The sequence below is a fragment of the Chinchilla lanigera genome, unplaced genomic scaffold (assembly GCF_000276665.1).
Source record: "Chinchilla lanigera isolate Chin_1 unplaced genomic scaffold, ChiLan1.0 scaffold00049, whole genome shotgun sequence".
NCBI lineage: Eukaryota > Metazoa > Chordata > Mammalia > Rodentia > Chinchillidae > Chinchilla > Chinchilla lanigera.
This window is the reverse complement of record NW_004955450.1, coordinates 3,332,298-3,338,614: the sequence shown is the minus strand read 5'-3', so window position 1 is coordinate 3,338,614 and position 6,317 is coordinate 3,332,298. Positions and strand designations below refer to the sequence as shown.

Below are 6,317 nucleotides of genomic sequence, written 5' to 3'. Positions count from 1 at the left end.
GCATTTCTTGTGGTAACTTTTTTTGTTCTATCTGCTGTGTGGCTTAATGATATCCTGATTCTGAGCCTCAATCTGGTTATGCTGATGCTGTAGTTCTTTTTTTGTTTGTTTTGTTTTTGTTTTTCTTCCAGTACCAGGAATTGAACTCATGACCTTGTGCTCGCCAGGCAGGCGCTTTGCTGCTGAGCTAAATCCCCAGCCCCTGATGCTGTAGTTCTCTTTTTTGTTTCTGAAGCTCATCTGCCTTCTTCTTTTTTGGGGGGGCGGTTTTCCGATACCAGAAATCAAACTCATGACCTCATGCTTGCCAGGCAGGCTCTGTGCCACTGAGCTAAATCCCTGAGCCAGCCCCCTGCCTTCTTCTTGTTTTTTTTTGTTTGTTTGTTTGTTTGTTTGTTTGTTTTTTCTGTTTGTTTGGTTTTTTTTTTTTTCCAGTACTGGAAATTGAACTCACGACCTTGCACTTGCCAGGCAAGTGCTGTGCCGCTGAGCTAAATCCCCAGCATCCCACCGCCTTCTTCTTAAACTCATTGTTTTTCAGTTCTGTGTCTTTATTAACAAAGGTTATAGAATTACCAGACCTGGCAACCAAGGGGTGCGGTAATGGCGGGGTAAGTGGGATGGGCTCAGATCTGGGGATTCAAGGGCAGACTGATGGTCTGGGAGGGGTCAAGATCAGGTCCTGGCAACAGATAAAGAAGTGCCCAAAGATGAGCTTTCAGGCACTGGGGCCATCAGCTGGTTTTGTTGGCTGAGAGCTTAGGGTGGGGATGTAGGGTAGGTTGGACTGGTCTGGAATCATCACCCTGCCTTGTCTGCCTAGATAATCCTCTGATTCCAAAGCTGTTCCTTACCTTCCATGTAGACCTTACTGACTTCTCCATCACTGAGTGATTCATTATAGTCATTCCTGTCATCCATGTCCTGCATGTTTTCATCATCTTCTGATTCCTCTTCACTATCCTCCTCATCATCTTCATCCTCTTCTTCCTCTTCATCATAGTGCTCTGAGACTGGCTTACCAATAGGTACCAGGTTGTTGTCTTTCTCTGCAATCCTTTGGAGCCAGGCCTGATACTGCTGTTCCTGCTGCTGCAGCTCTCCACACAAGGATGATCCAGATTAAACTACAGTGTCTCAATCACACAGGTAAGAGTGAGGGCAACAAGGTGGACATAGCTCCTAGACTGGGTTTGAGTCCTGGCTCTACCACTTACTAGCTTTTTTTGTTCCAGTCACTTAACCTCTCTGGGCCTCAGTTTCCTCATTGCACTGGGAGGTGGCCACCAGAGGTGACCCAGAAGCACTTTTCCTAGCTTGAGTGGAAAGTTAAATGCATTTTCTTGTAAAGCAATATTTTTTTCATATTTTTTAGTTCTTCCTCTGTAAAGAACTGTTGCTAATCCAGTGTCTTCCAGCTACCTGGCTCCAAGAATTCTTTCTGTAGCTTGGAAAATTTTTCCAGAGTCACCATTTGGTCTTTGTTTGTATCGACCTCATTCATTACATGTTCCCTCATTCTAAGCCTTTCTTTCTCCATTTCCACCATGTCATTCTCTTCATTCTGGGCACCATATACTTTCTCCAACTCCTTACTAAACAGGGCTTGTAATTCTTGCTCATCCAAGAACCCATCACTATTGACATCATGTAATTTGAAAAATGCCTTGGGGTCAGAGTCATTAGGGTCCAGTCCATGAGTCCTATACCCCTTTTAATTTATCTTTGCTTCCTGGATTATTAACTTTAGGATGATTTTCATACTTTCTCTTCATTTTTTCAAAGTTAGATTCTTCTTCTCTCTTTTCTTCATCTAGTGTTTTAAAACATTCTTTCATCATTTCATATTTTTAAAATTTTTCATTACAAGACTTGTCATACTGTTCCAAGTAATTTGTTGGTCTTTGATTAGCATATCTGAATCTGTGGATTCAAACTTGTCAGAATTCATATGGTTTAAGTGATCAAATTGTTTTTGAAGAGCTTGGTGATCCATTCCTATATCTTGAGAGGAATCCAATTTAGCTTCAGTTAACATTCTTAACCTTCCTACCTTTGCCTTTTCAGTTCATCAGGTTTTGTTCTCATGTGGTGACTTATGAAGTCCTGCTGTTTTGCTTAGCCTCTTACTCTTCACTTCCTCTATGTCTGCTTCTGAAGCTTTTGTCTGAAATATTTGCTTCCAACACATTAATAATTTGCTTGAGATATTCATCACAATAAAGTCCAGTATCTGATAGTTCTATCTTTGCACTTTCCACAGTATTTTTTACTTTTGTCTTGTCAGTGTCTATAGACACAGCTTGAAGAGCAGCAAGTAGACATGTGACCAAGAGAAAACAATACCATAGTAGAATGGTTCTCCACCTCATCTTCAGACAGGTAAACAATTTTTATCTTTTTTTTTTTTTTTTAGAGATGGAGCAACTGAGATCCAGAGAGGTAGGATGACTTGCACAATACCAATTAGCAAAGAGTTACTCTTGGCTCCTAGTTCAGTGCTTTTTTTATGAAAAACCGACTCTTAGGTTCTTGGGAATGCAGAGGAAGGGAAACACAACAGAGGCTCTACCCTTAGGAGCTGGATGGGGCCTTGGGGAGTTTGAAAACCAAGATAAAAAACAGAAGTTCAGCTCACTGGGGTCTCAGCACGTAAGACTCTGCCTGCTGGATGCCTACTGCAAACAGATCTGTCTCCTCAGCCCACTGTCCAAGGCTTTGCACCAGCCCTCAGCCCACCAATCCCTCCTCCACCTCCTTGCTGCCTCCCTGCTACTATTGATTGGTCTGACTTGGGATTGTGGAGGGCACCAATTGGTTGGCATGGTTACAAGACCAAGCAGAAGAGGGATGTGGCGCTCTGCAATACAAGTGAGGAGGTCCAACCTCTTCATTCCTTAGCTTTACTGGAGAAGCCTGGTAGATGTCCAGTGCTTCACGTCTGTGTTCCCTGAAGTAAAGAATGAATTCTAATGAAGAACAGAGGTTAAGAGTAGGAAATTTTATTGGGAAAAGGAATGGTGACTAGAAATAGCTCCTGAGAGACAGGAGGATTCCTGAATGGGTTTCCCTATAGCTAGTATTTAGAACCCTTAAGAAATGACAACTTCTCAGAGATGTCTTCCAGGTGTAACTAGCTTTTGGGTTTTGAATCTGTTGCAAGATCTTACCTCTTAATTCATTGGGGATAAGAAATTGATTCTTTGGCACTGTCCTATAGTATTTTTTATGATCCTTAGTCAATCTCAGTTTTGGCATACCAGGAAGAACAACTGATTAGAACAATATGTCACCTTGGCTAAAGTAGTACAATCACACACAAAAAAATAGTATGATCAGCAACAATAACATCAAACACAGCCTAGAAAATTATAAGCTGTGGCAACTATTAATTTGCCATCTTTAACCATATGAACTAAGTTTGTGGTTATATAACAAAATCTAAAACCAACCAGGAAATTGTACACAGTAAATATGCCCTCAATATGGCAATTTTACCCTCAGGAGAGAAAATTTTTAAAGGGTTAGGGTGAAAAAATAGAGAAGTAGAAAAAGAGGAAGAGATTAAAAGGAAGTCTGGTGGACAAAGGAAGATTATGTGAACTTTGGAAAATTGGTGAGGAAGATAGGAGGGAAAGAGAAGGAAGAAATAAAAACAAGAACAGAACAGAAGAGCAACAAGAACAAAAACCTAGAAACAATGTTTACACAAAACAAGAACAAACAATCAAGAAAAAAAAACCAAAATAAAACAAAAACAAGAAAAAAGGATAAGTCCACTTCAGGGTATGTCTCTGTTGTCACTGGTACACAGAATGGGCAGAAAGAGCCCAGATCCATGTTGATTGATCCCAGCAAGCCAGCTGTAGATTTATGGTGGGGTACTGAATAATCCCAGGAAGCCTGCACCTTCAGTTTCACTGAAGTTCAGGCTGATTTCTGGCTGTGAGACTGGAACACAATTCAGTCAGCCCACAATACTCCATGTGCCTCCTGCTGACTTGAACTTGGTTCCTTGACTTTTTGGTGACTTGAACTCAGTTCTGCCTCAACTTGACACTGGGAGCCACTAGATGGAGCCAGCGCACAGGTGCTTTGAGTTCTGAGCTCAGTTGGCCTCTCTCCGAGATGGCTACTTCCCAATCCTCCTCTCCTGGGGGACATCTGAACCTGAATAACTCACTAGCTCCTGCAGTCCACTGTATCCACTGTTCTATTCCACTGGTACATTTCTCCATGGAGGCATCTAGGGTTACCAGTAGTTATGGTGCATCTACAGCTTCAGTCTACCCTTCCCACAAAGTGAGTCAAGGCTCAAGGAAAAAGGACCACTAGCCGTCTCCTTCTGCCTTGAGGTTTCTCTCTTCACTTTCCCCATGGGCTTCAATTCTGAATTCAGATCTTTACTGGGTCAAGGGGACCCAGTTCCTTCCTTCTTCTCTTCGTCGTGTTTCCATAGTCCAGTGTCTGAACACCAATTCTCAGAGAAAGGCTGTTTCTTTGGTTTTTACCACTCTGTCATCTTCCTGGAAGTCAGCCCTTCTACTTTTCTAATTACAATGATTTGGATCTTTTTTTTTGAGGGGTACCAGGAATTGAACTCAAGACCTTATGCTTGCCAGGCCAGCACTTCAGCCACTGAGCTACATCCCCAGCCCTGATTTGGATCTTTTCCTTCCTCTGTGTGTGTGTGTGTGTGTGTGTGTGTGTGTGTGTGTGTGTGTGTGTGATTGGCTAGGGGTTTGTCTATTTAAAAAAAAAAAAACCTGTCCGATTCATGGGTTGTTTTTATTGTTTTTTCGGTTTGTTTGTTTGCTCTTAATTTCATTGATTTCTGCTGATTTTTCATACTAGCTTTGGGTTTGGATTGTTCTTGTTTTTCTAGGACCACAGATGCATCATCAAGTTATTCATTTGGGCTCATTCTGTTTTTGTGATGTGGGCATTCATAGCTATAAACTTCTCTCTTAGGGCTGCTGTCATTATATCCAATAAATTCTGTTATGTTGTACTGACATTACCACTTAGTACTTGAAACTGTATTATTTCTTCCTTGATTTTTTTCTGTAGCCCATTGTTTATGTAAGTGTGTATTGTTCAATTTCCATGCATTTGCTTAATTTCTGTGTTTTCTTTTGTCATTGACTTCTAATTTCCTTGTGCTGTGATCTGATAATTTGTATGGTATAATTTCAGTTCTTTTAAATTTACTTAAACTTGCTTTATTGATTAGTATGTGGTCTATTTTTGAGAAAGTTCCATGTGCTGATGAGAAGAATGTGTGTTCTGTTGTTGGGTAGAACACTGTAGATATCTGTTTGTTCAAAGGTTTTGTTCAACTCTGATATTTCTTTGCTGTTTTTTGTCTAGTTGATCTATTTATGAGAGGGGTATTAAGGTCTCTCACTCTGTCTTTATGTTTATCTAATCTTTTATGTCTAGTACTATTTGTTTTCTGAAGTTAGGCACAACATTGTTTGGTGCATATATGTTAACAGTTGTTATCTCTTCCTGTTGGATTATTCCCTTACCCAATATATAGTGACCTTCTTTGCCTCTTTTGTTCAGTTTTTGTTTGAAGTCCATTTTGAATGACAATATCTTTAAGCCATCAAGGAACTCATTTATTTAGTGTCCTTTTTTTGAAAATTACAGGTATGTGCCACCATACCCAGCCTACTTAGTGTCCATTTTGAAGAGATATTTCTTGTGTTCTTTTTTTTTTTTTTTTTTTGTACCAGGGATTGAACTCAGGACCTTGCACTTGCCAGGCAGGTGCTTGTGCTGCTGAGCTATACCCCCAGCCCATATTTTTATTTTTGTTTTTGTTTTGGGTGGTTTTTTGAGACAAAGTTTCACTATATAGTGCAGACTGGCTTTGAACTCACTATGTTGCTCAGGCTGGCTTCAAACCCACAGAGATTCACCTGCCTCAGCCTCCCAAGAGCTGAGATTACAGGAAAAGAAAGTTTTCCTTTCCGTGGAATTCTGAAGTTGTGGCCCATTTTATGTATTGTTTGTTCCTTGCCATGTTTCTTGCCATAAGAGAGCTCAGGCAAGAATACACCAGTTTGTAAGTGAGACAAAAGAAACAGGAGCCCAGAAATGGGGACCTGCAGGGTGGAGAAGCTGCTAAACCCCAACAGAAAGAAAAAGATGAGAAGGTTTGAGAAGCAACGTGCACTAGAATATGTAAAAAAAAGAGGAATTCTGCACTGCTGTGAAGAGCAGTTTAAAGAACAGCTAAGCCTATTGTTTCACACAGCCTCACAAGAACTGCCATGATACCGGGCGTAGTGATGCACACCTGTAATCCC

The 6,317-nt window shown here is 40.8% G+C and overlaps 2 pseudogenes; both read right to left on the bottom strand.

The window, feature by feature from the left end:
• Nucleotides 1-214: 214 nt before the first annotated feature.
• LOC102028921 lies at nucleotides 215-2,372 on the bottom strand (annotated as a pseudogene).
• On the bottom strand, nucleotides 820-1,204 carry LOC102013568 (annotated as a pseudogene).
• Nucleotides 2,373-6,317: the final 3,945 nt, after the last annotated feature.